General features: G+C 41.9%; 1 protein-coding gene across 2 annotated transcripts in view; it reads right to left on the bottom strand.

Moving 5' to 3' along the window:
* MARCHF3 (membrane associated ring-CH-type finger 3) overlaps positions 1-20,493 on the bottom strand; it is a 129,615-nt gene that overhangs the window by 80,020 nt on the left and 29,102 nt on the right. The window contains exon 1 of one of the 2 annotated variants that reach the window (XM_045571115.1): positions 4,077-4,269. The exons of the other annotated variant lie outside the window; for it this stretch is intronic. The gene's annotated coding sequence lies outside the window, so the exon portion shown is untranslated. Of the gene's footprint in view, positions 1-4,076; positions 4,270-20,493 lie in introns of those variants that run through there. 2 annotated transcript variants of the gene reach the window in all.

The raw sequence follows: 20,493 nt of genomic DNA on the forward strand, positions 1-20,493 counted from the left end.
ACATGTTTGTGTGCTAGGTCACAGTAACTGAGTAAACAAATTCTGCATCAGTATGTCCTCAGTGAGTGCAATCCAGTGAAATTCCACCTGTTTGGTACTCCTGCTAGGTGCAGTAAACCAGAGGAAGTAAGGCTCCCATCTACGGGGGATGCATTTGCAAATCTGGCTGCCCGAGGTCACGCCTTCCTGATTCACCTTCCTGATTCCTTTGGTATCTTAGCCTCTCAACTAGCTAGAGGCTAAAGCAGACATCTCAGGAGCACAGGAGGTGGCAGAGAGAGTTTGGGGGAACAATTCTCAACTTTCATGTCCCTTTTGCCTAAAATGCATTGTAATGATTCCACCCGGGTCAAGTAGAGCTAGAAAAAAAAAAAAAAAAGTTTGAGTGTGGACTACTGCTTCTGTTGCAGTTACAAAGGAGTTAAATTGTCTCTACTAGTCTGAACACATCATATACATCTTTGTAGTTCACCTAGGATACAAAAATTGCCTAAGGTGATGGCAGAAAAGAGCATTACTTAAAAACCTTATTAGTTTGGAGTCTGAAGCTGTCTTAGAGAAATATATACCTCATATTCATAATATTAAGCAGAAACTATTTTTCAATGTAGGGCCCAGAATGAAGAGAAGACGAATGGGGAACCCTCCTTCCAACAGGGCTGATTGATGGGAATGATGGTCCCACCTTCCTTTGCAAGGCTACGCCCATTTGAGGGGAAAAACCCTGGAGACCACCACCTACCATCTACTCCAGAATTCTGTTCATTTGGACCAAACAGCCCTTGCTTTCCTCCCCATTTTGGCATTGTTGTTCTCCAGATAATCATAAGCAGAGGGAACAATAAGAAACCTTTTTATAATACCTTTGCCCTTGTATTTTGTTCAAACCTCTGTTACCAAGGAAATGATTATGAATCTTACATGGGGGGTTTCAAATCAAAATCAATACTTTGATCAAAGGTGGTGTCTTTTTAACAGTGTTTATCTCATGAACTCATTTAAAGACAGATATCAGAGAATCCTAATCAAGATTTCAGATTACCTCATTAAATTGATGGAAACTGTGGCTTATTGAGAAAAATAAGAAAATGGGTCTCTTAGTGTAACCTATGCTCCATTTATTAACTTTTCACATATTCAGTCACATCTGAGCATTACTTTATTCTAATAAATTAATTTTTGCCTGACTTACAAGTCTTAATGAGAAGCTATTTAAGTTACATATGACAGTGGGAGTCATCTGGCTAACATTCATTCATAAATCTAGTCTAGATTCTAACATTAAAAGTTTACTATTACATTTTTGTGTTTCCCCATATGTGAGTTAAAATTATATTTTCTCTTGTATAATATCATGGTAAAACTGTACTGGACTGATACCAGAACCTAAGCTGGGGTCATATTTCCTCATCAGTTACATTCCCTAATGCAATAAGGCAGATGCCTTGGGAAGCTCTTATTACCAACCTGGAGGGATGCAGAACATGGGGATGAGAGAGCCAATCTCCCAGGTACAGCAGCAAAAGCAGTTACTAGTAGACTGACGTGAAGGGCAAGTAGGCTTTTAAATAGTGGATCTGGGTCTAAGTGAGTAAAGTTAAAACCCAGAACACATCTATTGTGGCTAAAGCTCACGATGATTCAAAACTCAAACCTTCCTGGTTGCACCAAAGGAATTTAATTGATCAAGCTTCTCTAAATGGAAAATGAACCTCCTTTCCTCCCCTTGCCATACTATCTTCCCAGTAGGCCTGTCCCAATAGTTTCTTTTACTCCCTCTGGAACTGCCTGCTCTTCTTATATCCCTCTCTTTTGTGGCTTCCAGGGCAGATGATACGCAAAAAAACTTCCTTCAATCAGGTTTCCACTGTCTTTTTTTTTCTTCTCTCTTTTTTCTTCCTCTTGGATAACTTTCCCTTACTGTCTTTTACTTTGCCATCCAAGGAATGACAAAGGAAGATATTTCCCCCTCTATATTCATGGGCTGTTTTTTACTCCTCCCCTCCCCCAAACCCCCCAGCTCATGATATATTCTCAGTAAGCCTCAACAGTACATGTCTGGATATTCACATCACAGTGTGGGTACCTCGTGAGTAAAGTTTTCCAAAGCTTAGTTGGGCTTGGGGACAAAATCTATGTGAGTCAATCATTTCTGTTTTATATTCTGTCAGCCCTGACCCTTAGAGTCCCTCTTTTTGCCCATTTGCCATGATGTCAAATGCAGGTCCAAGTCCAGTTCTCTCTTATAGCACCTCAGTTGCTTGGTGTCCAGTTCTACTGTCCCTGCTTTGGGTCAGAATTTCCTTGCACAACCATCTGCCCCTCTGCCGTGGGACTCAGCCCCTTGGTGATTTATGCAAAGCTGACTCTCCTTTCTCTCTGTCTAGACCTCGTCACATCCTCCACCTGCTCTCTGCCAGCTCCACACCTGTGGTGGCTGGTTTGCCCAGTCTCCCCACCCAGCTCAGCTTACTCAGCTCACTCCTATCTCTCTCTCCAAGATCCAGAGCTGCAGTACCCCAGATCATGCTGGGAGTCCATTCTTTGGCATCTTCAATTTGCACAGGTGGCCCCTAGACCCTGGCTCCCTTTGGAGATCCTTGTCCCCAGCCCTGGGCAGCCTGGAGAGCACATCCATTTGTCCCTCTGTCTGCTCAAGAGGCAGGCAGCTCACATGTCCTACCTGGGAATGCCCCTTCAGGAGTGTTTTCCTGACCTGGCTTACAGACACTGGCCTGGATCTGCTTCCAGTCTCATCCCCCAAGGTCATTCTCAGAAGCTTTTAGGAGAAAGGAAACTCTGTGTGTTCAAGTGGCAATGCCTGCTCTGAATGCCCTGCTATCTATCTGACTACATTAGGAGGCAAGTGGTTGGTTTATCAGTCTTGGCCAGGCTGCTCACCACCTGACATAATCAGCACATGTATGCCTACAGACAGGCCTCTGCTCTTGGGCACCATGTTTTGGGTCCAAAAAAGGGGGGGGGGGCAGATAAAAGGACACTATGGGGCTCACATGAGGTCACGCTGCTGAGGACACTGTCTCACTGTACAATGTCCTGTATATGAGGCCACCAAGCCATGGCTTTGTTTTCAGTCACAGATCTCATACTGGATCAGTTTCCCCTCTTTGCACTGGCTGCTGGAAAGCTTAGTGCCAAACCTGAGGGTTGCCTAGGGCATAGAATGAATCTGCATGGATTTTTATAATATTACCAGTCCATTTTATGTCTTCATCTCTATTTTCCACTTTCCTTTCCTATCTACTTCTAATTTATATTTTCTTGCCTGCCACCTTAAACCCTTCCCTAATTAAGGTGAGTCATAAATAAACGTATAAGATGAGGAAATTTTATGAAACACTGAAACAGAATCTCTTTTATACAGTTGGTTAAAAGATAAATTTCTGGACAGCAACATCTACTGAATGTTATAATGCACATATTTATGACAGAAATATCAATTCGAGGAATTTATCCTACAGACATAGTCACACAAGTGTGCAATAGCTTGACTGCAGCATGGTTTGTAATAGAAAAGAAAGCAAATGTCCAGGAATGGCTAAATACATCATGTTGCATGTATACAATGGCACACGTCACAGCTGTTCAAAGTGAGAGATGAGTTTACATGCTCTAACACCGAGGATGCCGCTAATGTATTAAGTGAAGAAGAAAGAAATTTGTGGTTGGTGTGGGGGAGGAGAGGAGGATATATTTGCTATTTAAACTTCAGCCCCACTGCAAATAACATGAATACTAAGGAGAGCTTGCTGCTTGTTGCACGGTATAAACAAAATCATCCTCCTCAGCACGGAAGCTTTCTCATAATTCAAGGCAGTATTAAATAACCACAACGAGGAAGCAGAATTGCGGGAGTGTTGGGAGCTACATACCCTGAATTAGCACAAGCTACTAGTACAAGATGAGAAGAGAGGTGGGGGTAAAATGGAGGGAAGATGAGGGAGCTAGGTGGTGGAAGAGAAAAGCTTTGACAGTTGAGTGTTGTCTAATGGGAATTTTAATGTGAAATGCAGTGAATTTTGTTTTCATTCTGCCTCCCAAAGCCTCAGTAAAACCTGTTTCCCAATACTCTGCAGTTGGATTTGTTTTGGAGGGAACATAATAAAGTGTTGCATCCAACCTAAGGGCCTGAGAGGGTTAGGGGCAGCAGTGGCCCAGAGTGCTGAGCCCCATCTGAGTCACCAACAGATAATCAGGTCCCATGTGCAATTGGTTCTGTGTACATTGGGAACGTCAGGTTGATGAGACTAGGAAAAGACTAGAATACAGGGAAAAGCACAATAAACCACAGCAACCCTATGCAAAAGCAATGGTCTGGCTAATATATACTGAAATTAGTTTCCATATCCAGGAAGACAAATCATAATTTGGGGTGTGTGTGTGTGTGTGTGTGTGTGTGTGTGTGTGTGTGTTTGAAAAGATCACAGGCGAGAAGATAATTCCAGAACTTAATATGTGCCAGAGTAGCCACTATTAACTAACATGACAAATATACAATGCTAGCTCTGACTACATTAGTTCTTATAGGAATATCTTCTTTATTTGAAAAGAATATATATAAAGAGATGTCTTCATTAAAATTCCTCTTACTGCCCACTTCACCTCTGTGCACTTCAGCCCCTCACACAGAACTGCCCTAACGTTCCTATGGGTGGCTCTGGGTCTTCTGGAACCACCTCCTCTACAATCACTGCTTCCACGTGCTGTGTGACCAACCCAGTGAGGACCTAATGGAGCAGGTGCCATGGATGGGCGTCAGTGGCTCCCAAACCCCCAGGATGTTATGCAACCTATTGTGTGTACACTTTTCTGAGAAGGAGGTCATGGCTCTAATTCAAATAACAGTGGGATGATCTCCTAAATGCCCAGGATCTCAGATTTAGAAGCCTGGTATGAAACTATTCTTAAAAAAATCTCATATTTCCAAAGCCTACCACAAAGTGTGGTGAACAGTTTGTATTTAATAAAAAAAATAAAATAAAAACTTACAATGATTGAGTATTCAGAGTAAACCAGACACTGATGTGTTTATTATTATGATTCTTGCTTTACAGAAGAGAAAAAGGAAGTCCCAAGTGCATATCCATGTTTGTAAAACCCTAAACTCTTGATGTTAACCACTCCCTATAGATGTTGTTAAGTGAACAAATACTAAATGAAGTGACAGGTGGTGGCTACTAATTTCCACCTGCAGGAAAGAAAACTGGTGTCATCATGGGGGGGAGGAGAGTAGAATAAAAAATAAGGTTACTCACCTTTCATTTAAGTGTGCTTTTCCTTATACTTCTCCAACTTTGTTTGAAATAGTCTTTATTCCTTATTAGACAAGAAAGTGAAATCCTATATCCTAAATGGAACTCATTTTACCTGTTTCTGCATTCAGGACTCTGGCATGTATATGATAATATTGTTCATATTTCATACCAATAGGGACTGTGTCACCATGACATCTGTGAAGAAAGCAAAATCTTTCCTTTTCTGGGATCTTTCTCTTGTTTTGGGTTGGGGGGGATAGGCGGGGTGTCCCAAACCCAAATGCCCACAATGACTAGTAGGTTATGAAAATGATACATGTGGGCTAGTGGGAACAAGGGCCATCAGGACAGGAGCCAAATCCAGCCTGAGGACAGACCTGCCCCTGGGCCTCAACCCATGGGTATCACCTGAGAATGTAGGCCCAGGATGACCAGATCTTCAGCATTGTAAGAGAAACCAGAAACGTAGATCTTATGTGGCACTTCCTGAGGTTTAGATGCTGACAACTTATTCTAATATATATATATATATTTTTAGATATACAGTACAGGCCAAATGAAACACATCTATGGCTGGGTGGGCCTGCAAGCCACTAGTTTGTAAACTCAGTTTTTATTGGGGAACATCCAAAATCATCTTTTGGCCCCGGCATTTGAGGCAGATAAAGGGTATGGAGGAGAGGTGAAATTAATATTTTCGGTTTTGTTGCTTGTTAGCATCTTCACTGAAAGGTTTGGTGAGGGAAGTGGTTAAAATCGTTTTTAGACTACCAGTGGATTTGAAAAAAGCTATCTACGACCCGGAACTGAAAATCAAGAGTGGGCAGTAACAGTTGCTTGTGACTTTCTCCCTTAAGCGACCAGTTGAGCTTTCTGTGGCACAAAGAATCGTTCTGGTGTGCACTGATACATGACTTCAGCATTCTTCGAGCGGGTCGTTAGCGGGCAGTGCTCTGTGCTGAATCAGCAGAAAAATCCACAACCCACATGTCTTCTTGCATTGCACGTGCTTCTGCAGGGCAGCAAACCAGCTCCAGCAGTGAGCACACAACTGTTTGCAGGACATCTTTGGATAGTTGCTATCCAGTGAGGAAGAAAAGCTTCTCAGGAGAAGAGAACCTCTCCTAATAGGGGGACTCTACCTTGCCTTTTACTCTAGCAAGGCTATGCAGAAAACTGAATAAATCTGGGTTTATTCAGGGATCAGCTACTCTGGCACTCCAGCCCCTAGCCCTCAGCCTGCTTCCTGCACAGCACTGCCTCTGAGGCTCTGATGGAGGAAGCGATGTGAAATTATAACTTAGACGATGAGACTGAGACTTTTAAGAACTAGTTCCTGGTTCAGATCTAAGGCAAGTATTTGGAGAAAACTTCCTCCAACCTTCTTTTCTTTAAATACATTAGTGAAATGCATGCAGAATATTAATGTGTTTTGGGAAATAATGCTAAACAGTGTTCTCTTCAAACTGAAGGTGTTGTATACAAGTGTAGATTGAAGAGAGATTTATGTTTGTGCATGAATAGAATTTCTCTACCTCACCAGCAAATTGAGGATTTTCCAGACTTTTTTCTTTCAACAACAAAAGATACCTAAGCCAACAGTAACAGAGTACTAAAGTATGGACAAGACCAAATGGTATGCCTGGTGTGAAGCTGAGTTCTTCATAGGCTGCCAGACATGCTCATCTTAACTTTATAAGGAGAACACATTATCTGACTACTATAGTATTTAGCATCTCTAAACTGAAGTATTCCTAAGGTTTTTTCATGAAACATTTAAGTCCATTTTCAAACAGCACCTTCTAATTTTGTTAATCCTTTCCTTTCTAAGTTTCAGGTTATCTCATATTTTTCAATATGCAGTTCCAACATGCTCTAAGGACAACCCAATGACCGCTGTCCAAACATCCATGTCACTGTCCAAACATTTGTACTTTTCAGGTTTAAAAATGGTGGGCCAAGATAAAATTCACATTTTTGTGTAAATCCCAAATGAAGAACCCGTGTTTCATCTTTCCTTTTCTTTCCCACCTTTTCAATTCCTAAATATATAAGAGCCTATATGTTAAACAGGGCCCAAGTAAGAATGGTTCTCACAGGGAATATACAATGCAATAAATAATCAAGGGCCTTTTCTCTCCTTCAAACAAATGTGGTTCTTTAAATAGAGAATTTAATTATAGGTTAAACCGATCTTCCAACACCTACTTCACAAATTTTTGTTTCTTGCACTGAAAATGAAGGTGAACTATGAAGGGGAGCGGAGGAAAGAGGTGTGTTTCCTCTGCATAAGGAGCCAAGCTGCCCACGGATACTCGAGTTAAAGGTTGGCTAGAATTCATTTTTGGTTTGGACTTTATTTTCAGTTAACCTAATAATGACAATTTTATTCTGCTCAAATTGAGATATAATTCACATACCATATAATTCACCTACTTAAGTGAGTTTTAGCATATTCACGGAGCCAGGCAATCATCATAATAATCAATTTAGAACATTTTCATCACCCCCAAAAGAAATGCCATATCGATTAGCAGCCACTCCCCACTCTTTTCTTCCCCAGCCCCTGGAAACTGATAATCTACTTTCTGTCTCTATGGATTTGCCTATTGTAGACATTCCATCTAAATGGTATCATACAAATGTGGCCTTTTGTCTGTCTCCTCCCCCTCCCCCCACTTAGCATAATGTTCCCAAGATGTGCACACACACAAGAGTATTATCTGAATGTTCCAAAGGAATCTGGGTACACTGTTCTTTCTATTCCCTTTCGCAACCTTCTTCAGAGAGTCTACATCCCATCTTAACACATTTGGGAAACTGAGCAAGTTCTATTGTCTCTCATCACCAGTTTTCACTTGCCAGTAGACATCTCCACAGCAAGGTCTTCTAACACCTTAGACACAGCATGTACATTTTCCCTCTCCAAACACAATATTCCTTTTCACGTACTCCTTTTTGTTAAGGATTAAACCCCTGCCCACACGAACTTTAAAACTTAGTCATCTTTACTTCATTGAAGTCTAATTCATCCATCCCTGTGCTAGACTCTCCCCATTGGGCCCCAGATCTTCTCCTGCCTGCCGGCCTCTGCACCCTCCAGTTTCATTCCCTGGCCCAGACCCACATCACAGCCTGCCTGCTCAGCTCTGCCTGCTCAGCTCAGTCACCTCCTGCTCCAATCTTTCCTGCACGTGGCTGAGCCCTAAGCTGAATGAACTGCAGGGAACAACTGGAGGGCAAGGATGGGGAAAGATGAGCAGGTGATTTTGCTCGGAGCCACGCTGGGCCCTGGGATGATGGTGAGGCCAGATATCCTCTCAGTGCCAGAGGGAAAACTGAGTGCTTGTCAGCTCTTCCCTAGTGCTTTTCTCTGGGCCCACCCGTAGAGGTTCTGACTTACTCCTTCTCAAAGTCCCCAGATGACGCTAACATGCAGTTCCAGGATCTAAGAGCCTGCCACAATAGCATGGGGTTAGTAGGACAAGCAAGGACAGAAGACCTGGGTGTCAACCTTGAATACCAAGGATAGCTATGATACCTGGGACACGTTAACTCTCTACACTTGATTTTGTCATATGCAGCATAGGCTAAGTGTACCTTCTTCATGAAAATGCTCTGAGTATTAATTAAGTTTGACTGGAAGTATCTGGCACAAAGAAGGCCCTGGGAAAGTGAGGGTTGGGCTGGGGTACACATGCCTTGTTCTGAACTGTTTTAGTCACATTGCTAAAACTGGGTGACGACTACGAACCATTTTGTTTGCTTCCCACAAGGCCTCACATTAGGGCGACTCCTTTGATGCAAGGCAAAATGACTTAGCTGGCTGAGGGCACTGTGGACCCTACAACTCATCCTGACAGGTGCACAGCCGGGTCCCAACATTCTGTGCTACTTTTGTTTCTTAAACTGATGTGGGAAGGAGCGGTGGTGCTTGAAAGCAGTGTGGAGGGACGTTGGATTAGAAGTCAGGAAAGTTCAATGTGCTGTGACAGGAGGAAAATTCTATTGTAGCATACGGGTTTAGGTTATTCTTGACACCCTATTCACACATGCAGCTGATCATATTTTTTCTTTTCCCACAGGCCCGTTAGATATAATAGATTAAGCTGGTAGCAGTTAGGCTCTGAAACACTTTGCAAAGTCGCATTGATGATTCTTAACTGCGACAAAGGCTTCTTGTGGAGTCAGCAGCGCATGCCTTCATTATCTTTCTTTTGCAGAAGGAGTGCTAGACTAAGTAGCTGGATGGTGCACATACCGTCTCTCTGTCTGATCAGTGCACCCGGCACATCCCAGAGCCACTGCCTTCCTTAACGAGTGACACATTCCCTTCCCCTGGAATCGCATCCCTCAGAGGACCAGTGGGATCCTTGTGCCCTGAGGAATCCTGGCACTGTCTTCCCTCCAAACCCCTAGAATTCCACTCTAACATTAAAACCTCCCAGAGGGCTGTGGTTTCCCAAGAGAGCTACTTATTTTTCAGTCATGAAGGGACGGATGATCCCTTCTGCAGTTGGCCTCAGGACAGGAGAGAAGGGGTGTACAAGAATCTGCAGGGCCCTGGTGTCCCGGTCCCTATCTGAGGACAGGAACTAGCCTGCTGCCCATGACCAGGCTTTCCTGAGTCATGAGGCCACAGGCTGGCCACTTCTTCAGCTCTGGATGTGTATTGGAAACAGCAATGCAGCAGCTCAGAACAGACTTACAGCAGGGATCTAAATATGGCAGGGCTTGCATTCTCTCGTTCGTATACCAGCAAAGGCTATTGGAGGAGGTGTCAGCAGGTTCAGAATGCAGACCTCGTGGTGAGCTAACTTTGGATTGGGACAGCAGTTTACTCAGGGCCCCAAATCCACCCTCCCTGCTAACCTGATTTATGACGCCGGGGTCAGTCCACTAGGCTTATGTGGCCGAGGAGCCAGACCCCTCAGCTTACTTTCCAGCTGTGCCCCCTTCCCATCGCAGACACTTTCTGGCAACAAGTCAGAGGGAGCAGGGGATGCAAGGGGTTCTTCTAGATGAAACCCAAACCAGAAGGAAGTACCGGAAGTCTATGTCCTTTTATCTTTTTCTTATCTTTTATGTATGCCCAGCTCCTTTTACGTTTTTCATATTTAGTCAGGGTTGGCTATTCCCCCCCCCCCCAATTCTAAAATTGAAAAATTAGCCAGAAAAGTAGGAGAGAGGGGGAGAGAGAGAGAGAGAGAGAGAGAGAGAGAGAGAGAGAGAGAGAGAGAGAGAGAGAGAGAGAAATTATTAAAGTGAGGCTGAATCAAGGTAAAACCTACTCATGAACTGAAGCTGCCTGTAAGAGGACTGGAGGGAGCGGGGGAGGGGAGGAGGGTATTCTAATGTTAGTGTGGAATCTGGCAGTTTTAGGGGTTTGGAGGGAAGACAGTGCCAGGATTCCTCAGGGCACAAGGATGCTACTGGTCCTTTGAGGGATGCGATTCCAGGAGAAGGGACTGTGTCACTGGTAAAGAAAGACAGCGGCTCTGGGACGTGCCAGGTGCACCGATCAGGCAGAGAGAGGGTAGAGAAAAACTTCCGGTGATTCTCTATGTTCAGTATAGAAACTCTAGGATAAACCACACTGGAGTCAAGGTGCTTAGAAACTTAGGACAGGTACACCTTCTATGCCAGGACGGGATGTGAAAAGGAGTAAGGAAAGCCAAGCAGTGGTTAGGCGCAGCCAAGGGCAGCACACGGAGAGAGCGTGCAGGGGAAGGTGAAGCCCAGCAACTCGGGGAAGGTGGAGAGAAGAAGCAGACAGGACACAGGCTGCTGCTCAGGGTCTACAGATCAGTGCCAGAGCCCAGCCCAGCCCTCATGTGAAAAGCAAAGGTGGTGGAAGCAAAGGGCCTCGGAGAGCCAGCCGCGCTTCTTGACATTCTCGGGTCACAGGTCCCTTGTAAGGGGATGACTAGAGAGCCGCTCCACAGAAAATGCACTGTGTTCACACTATCCCACCTTCCCCTCCTGGTGAGTCACAGGTCCCAAAAGCCACGTCACCGACTCGAGGTTAGGAACCCAAGGCCCAAAGGATGCTCCTCTGCTCTGAAATATGAGAAGTGGTAACAGGAAATGTGTACTTAAAGGTCTGTTTAATCCTTTAAACCGCTGGCAACCAAAGTGGAATAACATGAGACCTGGCCTGAGACGGTTCTGAATAATACATCATTTGCAACAAAGATCAGTTAGGCATTTAAAGCTGACAGTTTGTGCATGAGCCCAACACAGTCACTGGGAGGGCCGGAGGGAGGTCTCAGAGGCAGAGCTAGGGGAAAGAAAAAAAAAAAAAAGAGGAATGCCGAAACTGGTTTGACTCAGTGGATAGAGCATCAGCCTGCATACTGAAGGGTCCCGGGTTCGATTCCGGTCAAGGGCATATACCTTGGTTGCAGGCACACCCCAGTGGGGAGTGTGCAGGAGGCAGCTGATAGATGATTCTCTCTCATCGATGTTTCTAACTCTCTATCCCTCTCTCTTCCTCTCTGTAAAAAATCAATAAAATATATTTTTTTTTTAAAAAAAAGAGGAATAAAGAAAAACTGGGAAAAGAGTACTTGGGAAGAAAACTGTCCCCCTCTTCACTTCCAGGTGGTGGTGGGAGAAAGTTAATTCAAATAATGATGGGCCTTACTTTGGGGGACTAGTCTTAGCTTTTTGCCATGCATGTTTCATGCTAAATTAAGACACATGGTATTTCAAAAAAAAAAAGTAATATATTTGTGACAGTGAGTCAGTACTATTTTTATTTTTTAACAAGACATTGTTACTTTTCATTTACTCCTTTAATTAAACAATTTGATTTTTGACAAGATTTGCCTTGGGAGATATGGGAGGGCAAGGAGTGCAGCTCTGTTTGCTCTTAGTAAATATTTGATAGGTTTAATTTGATGTTTTCGTATGGATGAGCTTTTGGTGGTGGTAAGGAGGTGCTGGTTTTGAAAATACACAGTGGTTTCTGATTCGTAAACACACTTTTGCCGGGAGACAGAGCTTGTTGTTAGGAACATTTTTCATGCATGACTCTATTTGGTCCCTGTGCACAGAACAAGCAAAGGCACAGTAGGGTGGATTGACTGTCCAAGGAAACTTAACTTCTTATAAAAGAAACAGATAGTTTAAATCATTAGCACAACATGCCCTGAGTGTGAGTCCATCGCAAGCATATCTAACAGTACTGGGGTTTATAGAAGTGTGCTCATTGTCTAATGTTCCCCAGGTGATATACAGCATATGAAAACATATGCATAATTCAGAGTACAAAATTAGGACTCAGAAGATCTGGAACCAAGCAGATTCAGAAGCTGTAAGGTACATGACCTCAACAAATGATGTACCTTTTCAGACAAAGACCAAGTGTTATCAAATGTTATAAAAATGCCTGCTTACTTCCCAACCCCACAAGTAGCATCAAATGTGAGCAGTGAATGAAATACCAGAAATTAAAGCATTTTAAATCTCTACAGTACCATATTAAGTTATGCCAGTATTATACAAAGCTACAGAATTTTTGGAAAATGTAAGCACATTTAAAAAAAATTTTGAGTGCCTACTTTGGATAAAGCACTGTTTTAGGTATTGTGAATTACACACGTGAATAAGCCCTTAAAAAAGCTTTGTTTATGATTTTAAAATTTAAAATAATAAAGTTAAGGTTCAGTTTATAAAGGATAAAAATTCATATTTTTAACATTTTCAAATACTTCAAAGCTGAATGGACTTATATCCAAGCAAATAGGAAAATAATTTCATTTAGATAGATCAAATAAAATGAATAGTTGAAAAACTCTAAGTAAGTACAATGCAATAGATACCTAAGCATCAACATTGATAAATCTGTCTAGTGTGATACTGTGTTTCCCCGAAAATAAGACATCCTCCGAAAATAAGACCTAGCACATGGAAAGATAAGACATCCCCTGAAAATAAGACCTAGCACAACTTTGGGAGAAAAAAATTAATATAAGACACTGTCTTATTTTCGGGGAAACAGGGTATGTAAAGCAAATACATTTGAGCTGAATCACATGATGCTTTTTTTTTTTTTTTTTAAATTCTCAACATGAATGCTGACCTCTATTGACACACCAATGCGTAGGAGAGGCACTTGCATGAGCAATCAGGTTCTCTGTAACAAATAAACTGTGTTTTCTTCTTGTAGAATACGATGGAATGAATACAAGCAATTGTCTCCCTAGAAGCTAATAAAATGATACTGAATGAGGGAGGGACATAACAGTGAAAGGGATGAGAAAGGGACATCAGGGGAAGAAGACAGATTTTGACAAAGTTTAGGAGGTCAAGGACAGGATGGCAGAGAGCAGAGTAGATGATGATTAATATTACAGTATGTGTCAACTTGGGTAGACTATGGTGTCCAGCCATTTGGGCAAACACTAGTCTAGAGTTTCTGTGAAGGTATTTTGTAGATGTGATTAACATTTAAGATCTTTGACTTTAAGTAAAAGAGGTTACCCTCCTTAATTTGGGTGGATTTCAGGGGGTGGGGAAGGTATGAAGGCTCATCTAATCAGTTGAAGGTTTTAAGAGCAAAACCAAGGTTTCCCAGAGAAGAAGATACAGGAGAAAACGTTGGGAAAGTGGGAAGGTGGGCCATGAGCTGCCTGGCAATGTACCAGTAAACCCGTAAGACCCAAGACTCACTGGGCAGCAGCAACAGAGACTGAGATTTTGAGAGTAAAAGAGAGAGGTTCACGGAAGTCTGCCTAAGGTATACTGGGCCTGGGAGTGTCCTTCATTCTTTTCTTTATCCTCTGCCTATGTCCATGTACTGTGCCAAAATTTTACTTGTAGGCAAACTACTAGGGACTCTTTATCTATATTAAAATTTGTTTAAACTGCCTGGAAATTGTACTCTATGTAAGACATTAACACTAGGAAAAGCTGGATAAGGGATATACAGAAACACTATTATTTTTGGAACTTTTCTCTAAATCAGTTTAAAATAAAAAGCTTAAAAAAAACACACACAAAAAGCCACCCCAAAAAACAAATAACTGTCTGGAAAGAACCAGGAAGGCTAGAATATGTTCCAACACTCTAGAGTAGGGGTGTCAAACTCAATCAGAGAAGGGGCCAAAATCTAAAATCCAGCCTAAATCGCGGGCCGAATGGTTTACTGAACAGTCATAAACTGTCATTGTGATGGAAACGCAGCGGAGTGCAGTGATGACAGCGCGGTGCGGGCCACATTGCAAGGCCTGGCGGGACGGATTTGGCCCGAGGGCCTTGTGTTTGACACATGTGCTCTAGAGTAAATCCCTCCCCTTAAGCATTTGAAGCCCCCCCACCCCATCCCCCACAGCCACAGAAACTCCTGACAGGAATCTATCCCTTCTCAGTGGGTTTTTTTTTATTTTAAATAAGTCTTTATTGTTCAGTTTATTACAGTTAGTCCTCTTTTTTGTCCCCCATAGCTCCCCTCCACCCAGTTCCCCCCACTCCCTGCCCTTACTGTCTCTCCCCCCCCCCGCCGCCCCGACTGTCCTTGTCCATAGGTGTACAATTTTTGTCCAGTCTCTTCCCACACCCCCACACCCTCACACCTTCTTCCCCCGAGAATTGTCAGTCCACTCCCTTTCTATGCTCCTGATTCTATTATATTCATCAGTTTATTCTGTTCGTCAGATTTTTTATTCACTTGCTTTGTAGATTCACTTGTTGATAGATATGTATTATTTTCACAAAAGCTGAAAAGGAGATAAAGGAAAAAAGTTTCAAAAATATTCTTTCAGAAATGAGATTATTTTAAAAATGTAGGCAACTCCTATTGACATCACCAACACACTTCACTGAAGAAGAAGAAAAAAAAAGCCTATAATAATAGGACTAAAGGGAAACAATTTCAAATTTGTTAGAGGCTCAAGCAGCAAGACAATTTGGAAATTTCTGAATTGTTTTCTTTCTCAGAAAGCAAAGAAAAATTTTTAAGAAACACTTTAGTAACCCCTCCCCATCCTTCATATACTGTGGATCTTGTCAGTGAGTGCCAGTGCACTGTTAATCTAAGTGTAAAAATAGACCACATGGTTCGTGAACTGGGGCCTTTCCCTGGCTGGAGAGTGAGATTTGTGGAGTGTTCCAGCACTATTGTAAGCTAGCAAACAGTAAATTGGAACACATGTAGAGGAAAGGAATGCTTTCCTAATAGCACCAGTATGAATATATTAATTACAACATTTAGAGCACATCAATGATAATTATGAACAACTTTCTATTATATTATATTATGCTCTCATCCTTAGTGTCTTCTGCAATAATAGCAACTTGCCTTTTTAAGAATGAAGTTTAGCAGCACGATGACTTCTATTATTATGTTTTCTTCTCTCTACATTCATTTTTACTGTAATGTGTCCTTGGCAAATGTATTCCTTGTCCTGATAAAATGTCTAGCTTTGTGAACTTGTCACATGCCTAACAAGCAAGAGTCCCAAAGATATTTCCATGTACTCACTGCCTCTAGGATTTGAAATAGGGTCTGCCAACTGGGCCTTCCTTGGACCATATGAAATATATGAAGTTGAGCAACTCACTGAAGCTGACAGCTTTAGGGAAACAATTTATCAGACAATAAAAGAGAAGCCATCCTGTGAGTTTAGTGAATGCGAATGAACAGTACAGCCCCAGGGTATAGTGTACAATCAAAATCTGTGATTATTCCTGCCCTTCAACCCCAACTTTCCTTATATTCTTATATTCTGATAGCTCAGTCTAAAAAGTTCACGTGCAGTCAAATCTGCAGCTGGAAACAAAACAAACCTCTTCCTCTTGATACCACAGGTATCATGTCTATTGGTCTTTACTCTTCCGTCCAAATTGGCATCATAAGAATTTATGATGCCTGAAACACAAGAGACTCCTCTCTCCCCCCAATGTGCTAATGATATTGCAAAGCCTTCCAGAACATCTCAGAGGACTCAGCTCAGGGAAGGAAGAAAGGATAGCTTGTAGCTCTGTGGCTGATAGGCACGCACTGAATGGACATTTCCCTGAAGCAAAATCAGACAGAAAATAATCATTTTCTAGTATTTGCTTTCCCATCTCGTTTCTATTTTATTAAAGTGGAGTTGTGAGTGAAATATGAAAACCCCATTCAGTTCAGTGCCCTTGGCTGAAAGTTTTCCTTAGTCAGGATCATTAAGTTAGTTTGTACTTGAATACTGAGAGTAACCGGTTCCTGAAGGTTACTGGCCGAATTTCCAGGTCAGGGAGCAGATATGGTTACCACAGAACTCTGAAGGTTACCAAAGGGCGTTAGAGGGCCACACATCACATAATAGGTTTTTCCCTTCCTGTTTTTGATACCCAGGTGATTCTAAGGCAGACCACCATGACTCACGAGGCCATAGGAGGACAAGGCCTCCAAGCCAAATAGCCTTTGAACTGAACTTCCTGTTGAGTATAAAGGTGCTAATTGCAGCAATAGTCAGAGGGCATAGCCACATCTCTCCTAAATGAGGGCTGAGGTTCCAAAGCCAGGTGTAGAGGACAGATCATAATCTCCTATTTCAACCATAGTGACTCGAGATGATAAGAAGCTATGACTAAAGTATCTCCAGTGGTCAGAATTTGAAAGCATTGAAAATAAATCAGTTTTTAGGCCACTGAGAATATGTGTAAAACTTAGAAATATCACCCTTAAAAGATGTGCCATCTTCAGGTTCCCAATATTTGATATTATCAGATGCCATCAACACCACGACACGTGACTGTCTGAATAGCCTGGGAAATGACTTTGTGGCCCAGTAGATGGCTGAGCTTATCTGCAAAGCTGCTGTAATCTCCCCTGAATATCAGGTCAGAGTCTTGCTAAGCAGCTACACACTCACTTTAATCATTTCAGGCAGAAAAAAGAGTTCTGTATATAAACAAAAAGTTTACCCCATTGAGATAGGGTCTACATCTCTATTCCACACCTCTCCCTTCCTTTCAGTGCACCCACAGGCTGTTGAAATGATTGCAAATGGTGTAGATATGACCTTAATCTTAGACCTTTCTCAGTTAATATTATAGAATGCAAAACAAAACAGCCACTTTAAAAATGATTTGGTAGTTTCTCATAAGAACTAAACACAAACCTGTCTTTTTTAACCCAGCAATCTGACACTTAGGTATTTATGTAAGAAAAATGGAAACATGTTCACAAAAATGGTATGTGAATATTAATGTGACTTTATTCATAATAACCCAAATCTGGAAGCAACTGAAATTTGCTTCAACTGGTGAAGACAAACAGTGGTACATCACACAATGGAGTACTACCCAGCAATAAAAAAGAACTACCTACTGATACATGGCACAACACAGATGGCTCTCAAATGCATTATGCTGTCAAAGAAACCAGACTCAAAAACGTATGTATATAGGATTCCTCTTATATACATGCAACATCCTGGAAAAGGCAAAAGCTATAGGGCTGGAATACAGGTCAGCAGTAGCCAGGGGCTGGGGGTGGAAGGAAAAGTTTACTTTAAAAGGGCATGAGAGAATTTTGGGGGTGATAACACTGTGCTCTATCTTGATTGTGGTAGTAGTTACACAACCTTATGCATTTGGTAAACTGCATTGTACTGTACATACACAAAAAGTGAATTTTATTATATGTAAGCTATAAAAATAAATCCAACTTGAGCACAAAACCTCAGCATAAAATGCTCAATAATTAAGAAAGGCGAACTTCCTACCTACACCAAGAAGAACTGATGAACTTCCTACCTACACCAAGATCGGCAGGCCTTCTCCCAAGTTGGGTGCTGTAGCACTCAGAAGCCAGGCACTCAGTAACTCTTGAACACGTAGTTTAAATAAAGCAATGAATATATAGATTTATACTTCATGGCCTATACTTCAAGCCTGTAGTTCATGAGAGAGCTCCTGGCACTCTGGCATCAAGGTGCTATTTACTTTGCAGGGTGCTGCCTGCTTTGCCTAGAGTTCCAACTGGATGTCACTGCTTTCACAACAGTCACTGGAGTTAAGAAATTATTTCAGACTGAGAATTCAAGCCTGCCCTGTGTTTGTTTTCTATGATGAAGCAAATTAATCTTTATTACTCCAACTGGACATAACACAGAGAAAAGAGACTTCCTGTAATTCAGTGATACTTTTACAGATTACCTGTACAGAATTATTTTTGGCAGAAAAATATTTGTGTCCTGGACATCCAACAGTTGTTTATTTTCCACTGGATGTCATGACAATCATGTACAATTTTAACGGCTGTGATTTGATGCGAGGCTTCATTTTGCCCTATCCTTCTCCCAATAAAAACATTTACTGGGAATCCACTCTATGAAAATAAATGCTAAGGACAAACAGAATGAGAAACTCAAAAGCCTGGACTTTCAGCAGCCTTCCACAGCTACTCACATACCTCCAGTGGAAGGCAGAGAGTGGTGTGTGATAAACAGAGGCATAAATACAGTGCTAAGGCAGCAGGGGGAGGGGAAATTGAAAGTCTGGGAAGCTGGAACGGAAGCTGAGCCCTGGAAGGATGAGGTCGTTGTAGAGCTGCAGCTATGCCAGGCTGAGGAACCAGTTTGCACAAAAAGCCTTGTGAACACAGATTTGTTTAAATTGGTTATCATAGGCTGGCCTCCTGGAGCCTGAAAACCATTTTTGTTTTTGAATTTCAATGTCTTCAGGCCTCAAGCCTCTAACATATTTAGGTTATCTGCCTTGTCCATAAAGGCATTTTAGCGGTGTCCCCAGTTTAAGTAGATTGCTTGTGGTCGAAGAGTTATAAAGAGTCAAATTCGGAAAAGAAAAAAAAAAATAAACAACAAGAAAGGGAGAAGAGGGCACACTGTTGGGAAGCTTTTGCTCCTCTCTAGTGGGTACGAATCCAGGATCTTTAGTCCCCCCAGGAAATGGCATTAACAAAGAACACTAAAAACCAATGCAGGAGAATCTTTATTGCAGCATTATCATTACTATTAAGAAAAAGGAAATCATATAAATATTCATCAACAGGGCATTGCTTAAATCAATAATTGGTTATTTACACAATGGGATACTATAGAGCCAGTAAGGGAAAAACAAATAAAACAACAGTGTGAAGAAATGGAAAGATCTCTAAGAGAAATTACTTAAGTTAATTAAAAATCAGGGAGCAGAAGAGTATATATACTAGGCTCCCATTTATGTTTGCATATGCATATAAACTTCAAGGATACATAAAAATTGTTAACATTGGTTATATCTGGGGAGTGAAAAGTGAGGAGAAAGGGAAAAATTTATTTTCAACTCCTACCCTCCTGTAACTGAGTTTATTTTTAACCACTTGTGCATATAATGATGATAATGATTGTCACATAAAGTATTAAAGAATACTTGCAGTACTTCCAGGGGCTAACCTGCAATTTACTATGGGGACCAATGGCTAATGCTGTAAAAGGGCCAAAAAGTACTAGAAGTTTAATTTAACAAGTATTAAACATTTTAATTTAATAAGTGGTTACTGGATATGTTATTGTTGCAAGCAAGTTAAGACAAAGAGAAGACAACAGAAATGATGTGAATGTGGAGGGGGCAGGGACGGGAGTGGAGGGAGGTTGGAATGGGTGAGCCAGGCAGAGAAGACTTCCTGGTAGAGGCAAGACTTAGGGCTTGGACTGGTGAAGCAGAACCACAGAAAGGGCAATAGAATAAGAAAACAATATGATGAGCCGCTCACTTGACAAAAAGACATTTGATACTCTCAATTCTGTTTTAGAACTGATTAGTACTAGAGGCAAAAAAAGCATCCCAAAATCTGAAAATCCTAATCCCTCTCAGGCACAAAGGGAACCCCTTTTCATCAAAGACTTTAAGACTAAAGCAATGTGAACCAAGACCCATGAACCAGACTTGGGTCTCTTCTTCAATACTTGAAGAGCAATGAAAAAATATTAGGAATCTCTCCACCCATATCCAGATGCATGCCTGAGTGTGTACACATGCATGTTAAAACAAATTCTGATCCCCTTTTCTTTGTCAGAGGTAAAAGCTTTGCCATATCCTATATATTTATAATAAAGAGGTAATATGCAAATTGACCATTACCACCTCACAAAATGGCTGCCTATAATCAGGCTGGCAGGTGGGTTAGTGAGGGATGACCAAATGACTGGGAGGTTAGTGAGGGACAACCAAACAACTGAACAACAGGCTGTTTGGGGCAACCAGGCTGGAGGGGAGGCCATGA

The sequence above is a fragment of the Pipistrellus kuhlii genome, unplaced genomic scaffold, assembly GCF_014108245.1.
Source record: "Pipistrellus kuhlii isolate mPipKuh1 unplaced genomic scaffold, mPipKuh1.p scaffold_m20_p_4, whole genome shotgun sequence".
In the NCBI taxonomy this organism is placed as follows: domain Eukaryota; kingdom Metazoa; phylum Chordata; class Mammalia; order Chiroptera; family Vespertilionidae; genus Pipistrellus; species Pipistrellus kuhlii.